Raw genomic sequence first — 13,197 nt, 5'->3', positions numbered from 1 at the left:
AGCAGTATAACGGTGCTGTGCAGTATAAGTGTGATGTAGCAGTATAACGGTGCTGTAGCAGTATAACGGTGCTGTAGCAGTATAGCGTGCTGTAGCAGTATAACGTTGGGGTAGCAGTATAACGGTGCTGTAGTAGTATAAGTGTGATGTAGCTGTATAATGTGCTGTGCAGTATAAGTGTGATGTAGCAGTATAACGGTGCTGTAGTAGTATAAGTGTGATGTAGCAGTATAACGGTGCTGTAGCAGTATAAGTGTGATGTAGCAGTATAACGGTGCTGTGCAGTATAACGGTGATATAGCAGTATAACGGTGCTGTAGCAGTATATCGGTGCTGTGCAGTATAAGTGTGATGTAGCAGTATAACGGTGGGGTAGCAGTATAACGGTGCTGTAGCAGTATAACGGTGATGTAGCAGTATAACGGTGCTGTGCAGTATAAGTGTGATGTAGCAGTATAACGGTGCTGTAGTAGTATAACGGTGCTGTAGCAGTATAACGGTGCTGTAGCAGTATAGCGTGCTGTAGCAGTATAACGGTGGGGTAGCAGTATAACGGTGCTGTAGTAGTATAAGTGTGATGTAGCAGTATAACGGTGCTGTAGTAGTATAAGTGTGATGTAGCAGTATAACGGTGCTGTAATAGTATAAGTGTGATGTAGCAGTATAACGGTGCTGTAGCAGTATAAGTGTGATGTAGCAGTATAAGTGTGATGTAGTAGTATAACGGTGCTGTAGCAGTATAACGGTGCTGTAGCAATATAACGGTGCTGTAGTAGTATAAGTGTGATGTAGCAGTATAACGGTGCTGTGCAGTATAAGTGTGATGTAGCAGTATAAGTGTGATGTAGCAGTATAACGGTGCTGTAGCAGTATAACGGTGCTGTAGTAGTATAAGTGTGATGTAGCAGTATAACGGTGCTGTAGTAGTATAAGTGTGATGTAGCAGTATAACGGTGCTGTAGCAGTATAACGGTGATGTAGCAGTATAAAGGTGCTGTAGCAGTATAACGGTGCTGTGCAGCATAAGTGTGATGTAGCAGTATAACGGTGCTGTGCAGTATAAGTGTGATGTAGCAGTATAACGGTGCTGTAGCAGTATAACGGTGCTGTAGCAGTATAGCGTGCTGTAGCAGTATAACGTTGGGGTAGCAGTATAACGGTGCTGTAGTAGTATAAGTGTGATGTAGCTGTATAATGGTGCTGTGCAGTATAAGTGTGATGTAGCAGTATAACGGTGCTGTAGTAGTATAAGTGTGATGTAGCAGTATAACGGTGCTGTAGCAGTATAAGTGTGATGTAGCAGTATAACGGTGCTGTAGCAGTATAAGTGTGATGTAGCAGTATAACGGTGCTGTAGCAGTATAACAGTGCTGTAGCAGGATAACAGTGCTGTAGCAGTATAACGGTGCTGTAGCAGTATAAGTGTGATGTAGCAGTATAACGGTGCAGTATAAGTGTGATGTAGCAGTATAACGGTGCTGTAGTAGTATAAGTGTGATGTAGCAGTATAACGGTGCTGTAGCAGTATAAGTGTGATGTAGCAGTATAACGGTGCTGTGTCAGTATAACGGTGCTCTAGCAGTATAACGGTGCTGTAGTAGTATAAGTGTGATGTAGCAGTATAACGGTGCTGTAGCAGTATAAGTGTGATGTAGCAGTATAACGGTGCTGTAGCAGTATAAGTGTGATTTACCAGTATAAGTGTGATGTAGCAGTATAACGGTGCTGTAATAGTGTAACGGTGCTGTAGCAGTATAACGGTGCTGTAGTAGTATAAGTGTGATGTAGCAGTATAACGGTGCTGTAGCAGTATAACGGTGCTGTAGTAGTATAACGGTGCTGTAGTAGTATAAGTGTGATGTAGCAGTATAACGGTGATATAGCAGTATAACGGTGCTGTAGCAGTATAACGGTGCTGTGCAGTATAACGGTGATATAGCAGTATAACGGTGCTGTAGCAGTATATCGGTGCTGTGCAGTATAAGTGTGATGTAGCAGTATAACGGTGGGGTAGCAGTATAACGGTGCTGTAGCAGTATAACGGTGATGTAGCAGTATAATGGTGCTGTGCAGTATAAGTGTGATGTAGCAGTATAACGGTGCTGTAGTAGTATAACGGTGCTGTAGCAGTATAACGGTGCTGTAGCAGTATAGCGTGCTGTAGCAGTATAACGGTGGGGTAGCAGTATAACGGTGCTGTAGTAGTATAAGTGTGATGTAGCAGTATAACGGTGCTGTAGTAGTATAAGTGTGATGTAGCAGTATAACGGTGCTGTAATAGTATAAGTGTGATGTAGCAGTATAACGGTGCTGTAGCAGTATAAGTGTGATGTAGCAGTATAAGTGTGATGTAGTAGTATAACGGTGCTGTAGCAGTATAACGGTGCTGTAGCAATATAACGGTGCTGTAGTAGTATAAGTGTGATGTAGCAGTATAACGGTGCTGTGCAGTATAAGTGTGATGTAGCAGTATAAGTGTGATGTAGCAGTATAACGGTGCTGTAGCAGTATAACGGTGCTGTAGTAGTATAAGTGTGATGTAGCAGTATAACGGTGCTGTAGTAGTATAAGTGTGATGTAGCAGTATAACGGTGCTGTAGCAGTATAACGGTGATGTAGCAGTATAACGGTGCTGTAGCAGTATAACGGTGCTGTGCAGCATAAGCGTGATGTAGCAGTATAACGGTGCTGTGCAGTATAAGTGTGATGTAGCAGTATAACGGTGCTGTAGCAGTATAACGGTGCTGTAGCAGTATAGCGTGCTGTAGCAGTATAACGTTGGGGTAGCAGTATAACGGTGCTGTAGTAGTATAAGTGTGATGTAGCTGTATAATGTGCTGTGCAGTATAAGTGTGATGTAGCAGTATAACGGTGCTGTAGCAGTATAAGTGTGATGTAGCAGTATAACGGTGCTGTGCAGTATAACGGTGATATAGCAGTATAACGGTGCTGTAGCAGTATATCGGTGCTGTGCAGTATAAGTGTGATGTAGCAGTATAACGGTGGGGTAGCAGTATAACGGTGCTGTAGCAGTATAACGGTGATGTAGCAGTATAACGGTGCTGTGCAGTATAAGTGTGATGTAGCAGTATAACGGTGCTGTAGTAGTATAACGGTGCTGTAGCAGTATAACGGTGCTGTAGCAGTATAGCGTGCTGTAGCAGTATAACGGTGATGTAGCAGTATAACGGTGCTGTAGTAGTATAAGTGTGATGTAGCAGTATAACGGTGCTGTAGTAGTATAAGTGTGATGTAGCAGTATAACGGTGCTGTAATAGTATAAGTGTGATGTAGCAGTATAACGGTGCTGTAGCAGTATAAGTGTGATGTAGCAGTATAAGTGTGATGTAGTAGTATAACGGTGCTGTAGCACTATAACGGTGCTGTAGCAATATAACGGTGCTGTAGTAGTATAAGTGTGATGTAGCAGTATAACGGTGCTGTGCAGTATAAGTGTGATGTAGCAGTATAAGTGTGATGTAGCAGTATAACGGTGCTGTAGCAGTATAACGGTGCTGTAGCAGTATAACGGTGCTGTGCAGTATAACGGTGATATAGCAGTATAACGGTGCTGTAGCAGTATATCGGTGCTGTGCAGTATAAGTGTGATGTAGCAGTATAACGGTGGGGTAGAAGTATAACGGTGCTGTAGCAGTATAACGGTGATGTAGCAGTATAATGGTGCTGTGCAGTATAAGTGTGATGTAGCAGTATAACGGTGCTGTAGTAGTATAACGGTGCTGTAGCAGTATAACGGTGCTGTAGCAGTATAGCGTGCTGTAGCAGTATAACGGTGGGGTAGCAGTATAACGGTGCTGTAGTAGTATAAGTGTGATGTAGCAGTATAACGGTGCTGTAGTAGTATAAGTGTGATGTAGCAGTATAACGGTGCTGTAATAGTATAAGTGTGATGTAGCAGTATAACGGTGCTGTAGCAGTATACGTGTGATGTAGCAGTATAAGTGTGATGTAGTAGTATAACGGTGCTGTAGCAGTATAACGGTGCTGTAGCAATATAACGGTGCTGTAGTAGTATAAGTGTGATGTAGCAGTATAACGGTGCTGTGCAGTATAAGTGTGATGTAGCAGTATAAGTGTGATGTAGCAGTATAACGGTGCTGTAGCAGTATAAGTGTGATGTAGCAGTATAAGTGTGATGTAGCAGTATAACGGTGCTGTAGCAGTATAACGGTGCTGTAGTAGTATAAGTGTGATGTAGCAGTATAACGGTGCTGTAGTAGTATAACGGTGATGTAGCAGTATAACGGTGCTGTAGCAGTATAACGGTGCTGTGCAGCATAAGTGTGATGTAGCAGTATAACGGTGCTGTAGCAGTATAACGGTGCTGTAGCAGTATAGCGTGCTGTAGCAGTATAACGTTGGGGTAGCAGTATAACGGTGCTGTAGTAGTATAAGTGTGATGTAGCTGTATAATGTGCTGTGCAGTATAAGTGTGATGTAGCAGTATAACGGTGCTGTAGTAGTATAAGTGTGATGTAGCAGTATAACGGTGCTGTAGCAGTATAAGTGTGATGTAGCAGTATAACGGTGCTGTGCAGTATAACGGTGATATAGCAGTATAACGGTGCTGTAGCAGTATATCGGTGCTGTGCAGTATAAGTGTGATGTAGCAGTATAACGGTGGGGTAGCAGTATAACGGTGCTGTAGCAGTATAACGGTGATGTAGCAGTATAACGGTGCTGTGCAGTATAAGTGTGATGTAGCAGTATAACGGTGCTGTAGTAGTATAACGGTGCTGTAGCAGTATAACGGTGCTGTAGCAGTATAGCGTGCTGTAGCAGTATAACGGTGATGTAGCAGTATAACGGTGCTGTAGTAGTATAAGTGTGATGTAGCAGTATAACGGTGCTGTAGTAGTATAAGTGTGATGTAGCAGTATAACGGTGCTGTAATAGTATAAGTGTGATGTAGCAGTATAACGGTGCTGTAGCAGTATAAGTGTGATGTAGCAGTATAAGTGTGATGTAGTAGTATAACGGTGCTGTAGCAGTATAACGGTGCTGTAGCAATATAACGGTGCTGTAGTAGTATAAGTGTGATGTAGCAGTATAACGGTGCTGTGCAGTATAAGTGTGATGTAGCAGTATAAGTGTGATGTAGCAGTATAACGGTGCTGTAGCAGTATAACGGTGCTGTAGTAGTATAAGTGTGATGTAGCAGTATAACGGTGCTGTAGTAGTATAAGTGTGATGTAGCAGTATAACGGTGCTGTAGCAGTATAACGGTGATGTAGCAGTATAACGGTGCTGTAGCAGTATAACGGTGCTGTGCAGCATAAGTGTGATGTAGCAGTATAACGGTGCTGTGCAGTATAAGTGTGATGTAGCAGTATAACGGTGCTGTAGCAGTATAACGGTGCTGTAGCAGTATAGCGTGCTGTAGCAGTATAACGTTGGGGTAGCAGTATAACGGTGCTGTAGTAGTATAAGTGTGATGTAGCTGTATAATGGTGCTGTGCAGTATAAGTGTGATGTAGCAGTATAACGGTGCTGTAGTAGTATAAGTGTGATGTAGCAGTATAACGGTGCTGTAGCAGTATAAGTGTGATGTAGCAGTATAACGGTGCTGTAGCAGTATAAGTGTGATGTAGCAGTATAACGGTGCTGTAGCAGTATAACAGTGCTGTAGCAGTATAACAGTGCTGTAGCAGTATAACGGTGCTGTAGCAGTATAAGTGTGATGTAGCAGTATAACGGTGCTGTAGCAGTATAAGAGTGATGTAGCAGTATAACGGTGCTGTAGTAGTATAAGTGTGATGTAGTAGTATAAGTGTGATGTAGCAGTATAACGGTGCTGTAGCAGTATAAGTGTGATGTAGCAGTATAACGGTGCTGTGTCAGTATAACGGTGCTGTAGCAGTATAACGGTGCTGTAGTAGTATAAGTGTGATGTAGCAGTATAACGGTGCTGTAGTAGTATAAGTGTGATGTAGCAGTATAACGGTGCTGTAGCAGTATAACGGTGATGTAGCAGTATAACGGTGCTGTAGCAGTATAACGGTGCTGTGCAGCATAAGTGTGATGTAGCAGTATAACGGTGCTGTGCAGTATAAGTGTGATGTAGCAGTATAACGGTGCTGTAGCAGTATAACGGTGCTGTAGCAGTATAGCGTGCTGTAGCAGTATAACGTTGGGGTAGCAGTATAACGGTGCTGTAGTAGTATAAGTGTGATGTAGCTGTATAATGGTGCTGTGCAGTATAAGTGTGATGTAGCAGTATAACGGTGCTGTAGTAGTATAAGTGTGATGTAGCAGTATAACGGTGCTGTAGCAGTATAAGTGTGATGTAGCAGTATAACGGTGCTGTAGCAGTATAAGTGTGATGTAGCAGTATAACGGTGCTGTAGCAGTATAACAGTGCTGTAGCAGTATAACGGTGCTGTAGCAGTATAAGTGTGATGTAGCAGTATAACGGTGCTGTAGCAGTATAAGAGTGATGTAGCAGTATAACGGTGCTGTAGTAGTATAAGTGTGATGTAGTAGTATAAGTGTGATGTAGCAGTATAACGGTGCTGTAGCAGTATAAGTGTGATGTAGCAGTATAACGGTGCTGTGTCAGTATAACGGTGCTGTAGCAGTATAACGGTGCTGTAGTAGTATAAGTGTGATGTAGCAGTATAACGGTGCTGTAGCAGTATAAGTGTGATGTAGCAGTATAACGGTGCTGTAGCAGTATAAGTGTGATTTACCAGTATAAGTGTGATGTAGCAGTATAACGGTGCTGTAATAGTGTAACGGTGCTGTAGCAGTATAACGGTGCTGTAGTAGTATAAGTGTGATGTAGCAGTATAACGGTGCTGTAGCAGTATAACGGTGCTGTAGTAGTATAACGGTGCTGTAGTAGTATAAGTGTGATGTAGCAGTATAACGGTGATATAGCAGTATAACGGTGCTGTAGCAGTATAACGGTGCTGTGCAGTATAACGGTGATATAGCAGTATAACGGTGATATAGCAGTATATCGGTGCTGTGCAGTATAAGTGTGATGTAGCAGTATAACGGTGGGGTAGCAGTATAACGGTGCTGTAGCAGTATAACGGTGATGTAGCAGTATAATGGTGCTGTGCAGTATAAGTGTGATGTAGCAGTATAACGGTGCTGTAGTAGTATAACGGTGCTGTAGCAGTATAACGGTGCTGTAGCAGTATAGCGTGCTGTAGCAGTATAACGGTGGGGTAGCAGTATAACGGTGCTGTAGTAGTATAAGTGTGATGTAGCAGTATAACGGTGCTGTAGTAGTATAAGTGTGATGTAGCAGTATAACGGTGCTGTAATAGTATAAGTGTGATGTAGCAGTATAACGGTGCTGTAGCAGTATAAGTGTGATGTAGCAGTATAAGTGTGATGTAGTAGTATAACGGTGCTGTAGCAGTATAACGGTGCTGTAGCAATATAACGGTGCTGTAGTAGTATAAGTGTGATGTAGCAGTATAACGGTGCTGTGCAGTATAAGTGTGATGTAGCAGTATAAGTGTGATGTAGCAGTATAAGTGTGATGTAGCAGTATAACGGTGCTGTAGCAGTATAAGTGTGATGTAGCAGTATAAGTGTGATGTAGCAGTATAACGGTGCTGTAGCAGTATAACGGTGCTGTAGTAGTATAAGTGTGATGTAGCAGTATAACGGTGCTGTAGTAGTATAAGTGTGATGTAGCAGTATAACGGTGCTGTAGCAGTATAACGGTGATGTAGCAGTATAACGGTGCTGTAGCAGTATAACGGTGCTGTGCAGCATAAGTGTGATGTAGCAGTATAACAGTGCTGTGCAGTATAAGTGTGATGTAGCAGTATAACGGTGCTGTAGCAGTATAACGGTGCTGTAGCAGTATAAGTGTGATGTAGCAGTATAACGGTGCTGTAGCAGTATAAGTGTGATGTAGCAGTATAACGGTGCTGTAGCAGTATAACAGTGCTGTAGCAGTATAACGGTGCTGTAGCAGTATAACGGTGCTGTAGCAGTATAAGTGTGATGTAGCAGTATAACGGTGCTGTAGCAGTATAAGTGTGATGTAGCAGTATAACGGTGCTGTAGTAGTATAAGTGTGCTGTAGCAGTATAAGTGTGATGTAGCAGTATAACGGTGCTGTAGCAGTATAAGTGTGATGTAGCAGTATAACGGTGCTGTAGCAGTATAACAGTGCTGTAGCAGTATAACAGTGCTGTAGTAGTATAACGGTGCTGTAGCAGTATAAGTGTGATGTAGCAGTATAACGGTGCTGTAGCAGTATAACGGTGCTGTAGCAGTATAAGTGTGATGTAGCAGTATAAGTGTGATGTAGCAGTATAACGGTGCTGTAGTAGTATAAGTGTGATGTAGCAGTATAACGGTGCTGTAGTAGTATAAGTGTGATGTAGCAGTATAACGGTGCTGTAGCAGTATAAGTGTGATGTAGCAGTATAAGTGTGATGTAGCAGTATAACGGTGCTGTAGCAGTATAAGTGTGATGTAGTAGTATAAGTGTGATGTAGCAGTATAACGGTGCTGTAGCAGTATAAGTGTGATGTAGCAGTATAAGTGTGATGTAGCAGTATAACGGTGCTGTAGTAGTATAACGGTGCTGTAGCAATATAACGGTGCTGTAGTAGTATAAGTGTGATGTAGCAGTATAACGGTGCTGTGCAGTATAAGTGTGATGTAGCAGTATAAGTGTGATGTAGCAGTATAACGGTGCTGTAGCAGTATAACGGTGCTGTGCAGTATAACGGTGATGTAGCAGTATAACGGTGCTGTGCAGTATAAGTGTGATGTAGCAGTATAATGGTGCTATAGCAGTATAACGGTGCTGTGCAGTTTAACGGTGCTGTAGCAGTATAACGGTGCTGTGCAGTATAACGGTGCTGGTGGAGTTTAGCCCACACATGGTACAGCTTAACCCGGTCTCAGGTTTATTTAATCAGGTAGAACTACATGTAGCATAGAGACACAAGGATATAACAGGTGTAATGGTGCAGCCTGGAGTGTGAGAGTATTGCTGGGCGTTGTAGTACGCCAGGTATCATTATGATAAATGCGCTGTTGGATGATAGCACTATACCCCTTCACTATAGCTGTTGTGGTACAAGGTACTTGGGGTCACTGCAGGGCTTTATTCTATGGGTTAGGGTCTGCAGCCTCAGAGAACGCATCCGTGCACGCTGAACACTATGGAGGAAAGACGCGCTAACTGTGTCATATGTCAGAGTTCAGGCCTGAGCCGCAGCGGGTCCTAGAGACCAACGGCTCCGTTACCTGTGCGGTGTGAATGTTGGCAGAGCAGTGGCGTGTCTTATCCAGCAATTAACCCCTACCAGGGAGGGGATCTATAATGGGTGCCCACCCTGCACCCACTGACCTGACTGATCTCCGGGAAAATGTTGCTGGCATTGGCACATACCAGAGACATGCTCAGGCAAAAATAAACCGCTGGTAGCATGGCGTCTGCGCAAGTGGGGAGGTCGGCCTGCATGGAAGAAGCGCCTGTGCTACCGGGTGCATTACTAGGATCTAATACAAATTTTAAAGTAGCTTTTTTAAATGATTCTATAGTACAGTAAATTACTTAAATGGAATATATCCTTCAAATGTAACAGTAATTATCACAGAGGAATAGATGCGCTAGACCTTGTTCTATGCCAGTGTTAGCTAACCTTGACACTCCAGCTGTTGTCGAACTATATATCCCAGCATGCCCTGCCATAGTTTTAGCATGCCCTAATAGCAAAACTGTAGCAGTGCATGCTGGGTTATGTAGTTCCATAACAGCTGGAGTGTCAAGGTTAGCCAACACTGTTCTATGCTATTCCCATGTTTTGGCTCAGAGGAAACATTTGGAACTTATGTCTGATACCTCTTTGTGGTCTACACCCACCAATGATGTCATATCACCACCTATGATGTCACTCACATACCTTGCAACTTAACCAAATCTCCCCAGCGCCTGACTCTCACCTGTGATACAAAGTATCCTGCTGGAGTTAAAAGGAAGGAGGGAATTGCTAACTCCACAAAGAAATACCAAAACAGATAAAACAAACTGCGCTGGATAAAAGTCAACCACCAATTATAACCGTCTGTATGTTATTTTATTACTTAAAACGTTAATAGCATGTCCTAAAAACGATATAACTATACAATCAGTTATCATGTATCTACAACGTCACTAAAAAGAATACATAGTATAGACAAAAGACTCAGGGGTAAGTTTACTAAGATGGGAGTTCTATTTAAGAAGTGATGTTGCCCATAGCAACCAATCAGATTCCAGGTATTATCTACTAGAAGGTGCTAGATAAATGAGAAGTAGAATCTGATTGGTTGCTATGAGTAATATCACTTCTGTAATAGAACGCCCATCTCAGTAAATTTACCCCTCAATATAATCCATGTGTCCAACTGGGAGGCACAACGGAGGAATAGAATAAACTGGAAAGATGTCTCACATGAAGGGAAATAATATTCCAAAGTATCAATTCTAACCAGTTAGAACATTTCCATACACAATGTTATGGTTTTATCTGCCTTCATATGCCCTGCAGGTGGTCATGAGCCGCCTAAAGTTGGGTCCCGTCAGCGCTGTAAACCAGAGATGTAATCAAGTGTAAACAACCAGCTGTTGGCTGTCATTTTTTTATCCGCTGTGATGCTCGGTCCCCTTGCGGCTTACTCCTGCTGCTGTAAACCGGAGCGGTAATCCAGTGTACTTGAAGCCTGGGGGTTGGCTGTCAGTTTTACGTCCGCTCTGATGCTCGGTCCCCTTGCGGCTTACTACCGATACTGGCTCCCGCCGGCTGGGTCCCCGCTGTGAACTTCAGTTGGCCACGATATAGTAGGAGCCGACAAATAGTTGAGTGAGGTAACAACTTTGTTGGTCACAATTCCCTCACTCCCGCTGATGATGACTAGGCACAATAAACTGGGGTGGTCTTAGGAATGACCTTTCAATGAAAGTAAAATAGAATTTATTCACAAAAGAATGATAATCAGCAAGGTCTCATATAAAGTCTCAAACAGCACAAAGATTCATATATGCAATAATAAGTATAGGAGAGAATCCCCAAATATATATATGCAGTCTTTAGCATATAAGAACTAACGTGGTAGAGAACCCAGAGTCCAGTATGAGGCTAAAGGTGCCCACACACATACCGATGTCCTCACGATACGATTTTATGGCCAATTTCCTCATGAACTTTCACGGGAGCTCCCTTGCCGTCGTGATCACGATTTGGAGTTAAAAATGTCCAATCTGACTAAAGATCTATCTTGCAGCCAATGTATTGTATCCCAGATTGGCTAGTCTGCCCTACAGCACGGCAGATCAGAAGATGCGATATACGACGAGCGGGAACGCGCATCGGCATCGTACTCGTGAGTATAAACTCACGATTTGTACTTTTTTTACCCGATTCGTCGTCACGATTCGTTGAAATCATTCAAATCGTTTAAAATGTCGCTATGTGTGTGGGCACCTTAACACCTCAGGATGGCATTGAGGACCTTGGCCAGGGTAGAACCCTGTAGTAATGGAAATCCGGAGCAGAGCGAGCCCTGCAGAATAATATAGTTCCCTGGACAGGGCCGAGACCTGCGGTGCAAGGAGAGATGAAGCAAACTTGAGCCTTGTGGTATAATGAAGACGGAGCTGGGTTAAACCCTGTAAGGTGATGAAATTCCAGAACGGGGTTGAGCCCTGCGGCGTGGCTAGAGTACGGAGCGGGGTTGAGCCCCGTGATGCGGAGAAGATTGTAGCGGGGTTGAGCCCCGTGGTGCGGCTAGGGTTCGGAGTGGGGTTGAGCCCCGTGATGTGGAGAAGATTGTAGCAGGGTTGAGCCCTGTAATGTAGCTAGGGTTCGGAGCGGGGTTGAGCCCGGTGATGCAGAGATGATTGTAGCAGGGTTGAGCCCCGTGATGCGGAGATGATTGTAGCAGGGTTGAGCCCCATGGTGTGGCTAGGGTTCGGAGTGGGGTTGAGCCCCGTGATGTGGAGAAGATTGTAGCAGGGTTGAGCCCTGTAATGTAGCTAGGGTTCGGAGCGGGGTTGAACCCGGTGATGCGGAGATGATTGTAGCAGGGTTGAGCCCCGTGATGCGGAGATGATTGTAGCAGGGTTGAGCCCCGTGGTGTGGCTAGGGTTCGGAGTGGGGTTGAGCCCCGTGATGCGGAGAAGATTGTTGCAGGGTTGAGCCCCGTGGTGCGGCTAGGGTTCGGAGTGGGGTTGAGCCCCGTGATGTGGAGAAGATTGTAGCAGGGTTGAGCACTGTAATGTGGCTAGGGTTCGGAGTGGGGATGAGCCCCGTGATGCAAAAATAACACTGTAATGGTGCAGTTGACAACTGTAACAAGGATGAGTTCAATAACCACAGGAACGGAAAGACAAGAGGCAAAGTAAATAGTGCAGCAAAAATGGTGAAACTGCAGTGATGGAGCAATAAGCAATACTTAGACGATAGGAATGCTGGGCCCTGTAGTGCAGCGGGTGACTGACATCAGAAGTTCATCTGGAATACAACAAAGTCCACAGCAATCCACAGGCACAGCGGGGATCTGCAGGAGTCCAAGAAAAGACCTGAAAGTAACGTTGCACAGACACTGAGACACAGTTAGTAACAGGCTTTATACTAGAGGTCTGTGATCCATAGGAAGTTTCAGAACATGTGACCCAAATGGAATCAGGTTTGAAATAATGAGCAATCTAGGAATCCCACAACCTGACGACACCTGGGAAACAGATGATCACTTTAACTCTCTATCCCCTGAATGAGAAACATGCCAGCAAGCTGGATAGCTCCTCCAACCACCACAATGGAACTTTGGCAAAAGTAGTCTATCTTTATGTACTGAAATAGTCGCAGTCCTGACAGTTACTAAACTACACGTGCCTCCACCCAAGCTAATAGAAGATATAGGCCCTCATTCAGAGCCGTACGCTCTGAGCAGAGCGCACACTCTGAATGAGGGCCGTCCTCCATAATTATGGAGCGTCCTCCTGGACGCTCATATAGCTGTGGGTCACCACCCACAGCCTATACGTGCGTGCAGGTTGATGGCCGCGATGGTCTTGACCATCGCGACCATCGCCACTGCGTGCTGGAGCCTGCGGTTGAGTTTCTCAACCGCAAGGCCCGGAGTGATTTTGGCTCTATCAGAGCCAAAATCACTCCCACTGACATCACTAGTGATGTCAGTGGGCCGGCTTCT

Source organism: Taudactylus pleione, unplaced genomic scaffold (assembly GCF_031769625.1).
Source record: "Taudactylus pleione unplaced genomic scaffold, aTauple2 ptg001016l, whole genome shotgun sequence".
Taxonomy (NCBI): Eukaryota; Metazoa; Chordata; class Amphibia; order Anura; family Myobatrachidae; genus Taudactylus; species Taudactylus pleione.
Note: the sequence above shows the minus strand (reverse complement) of the source record.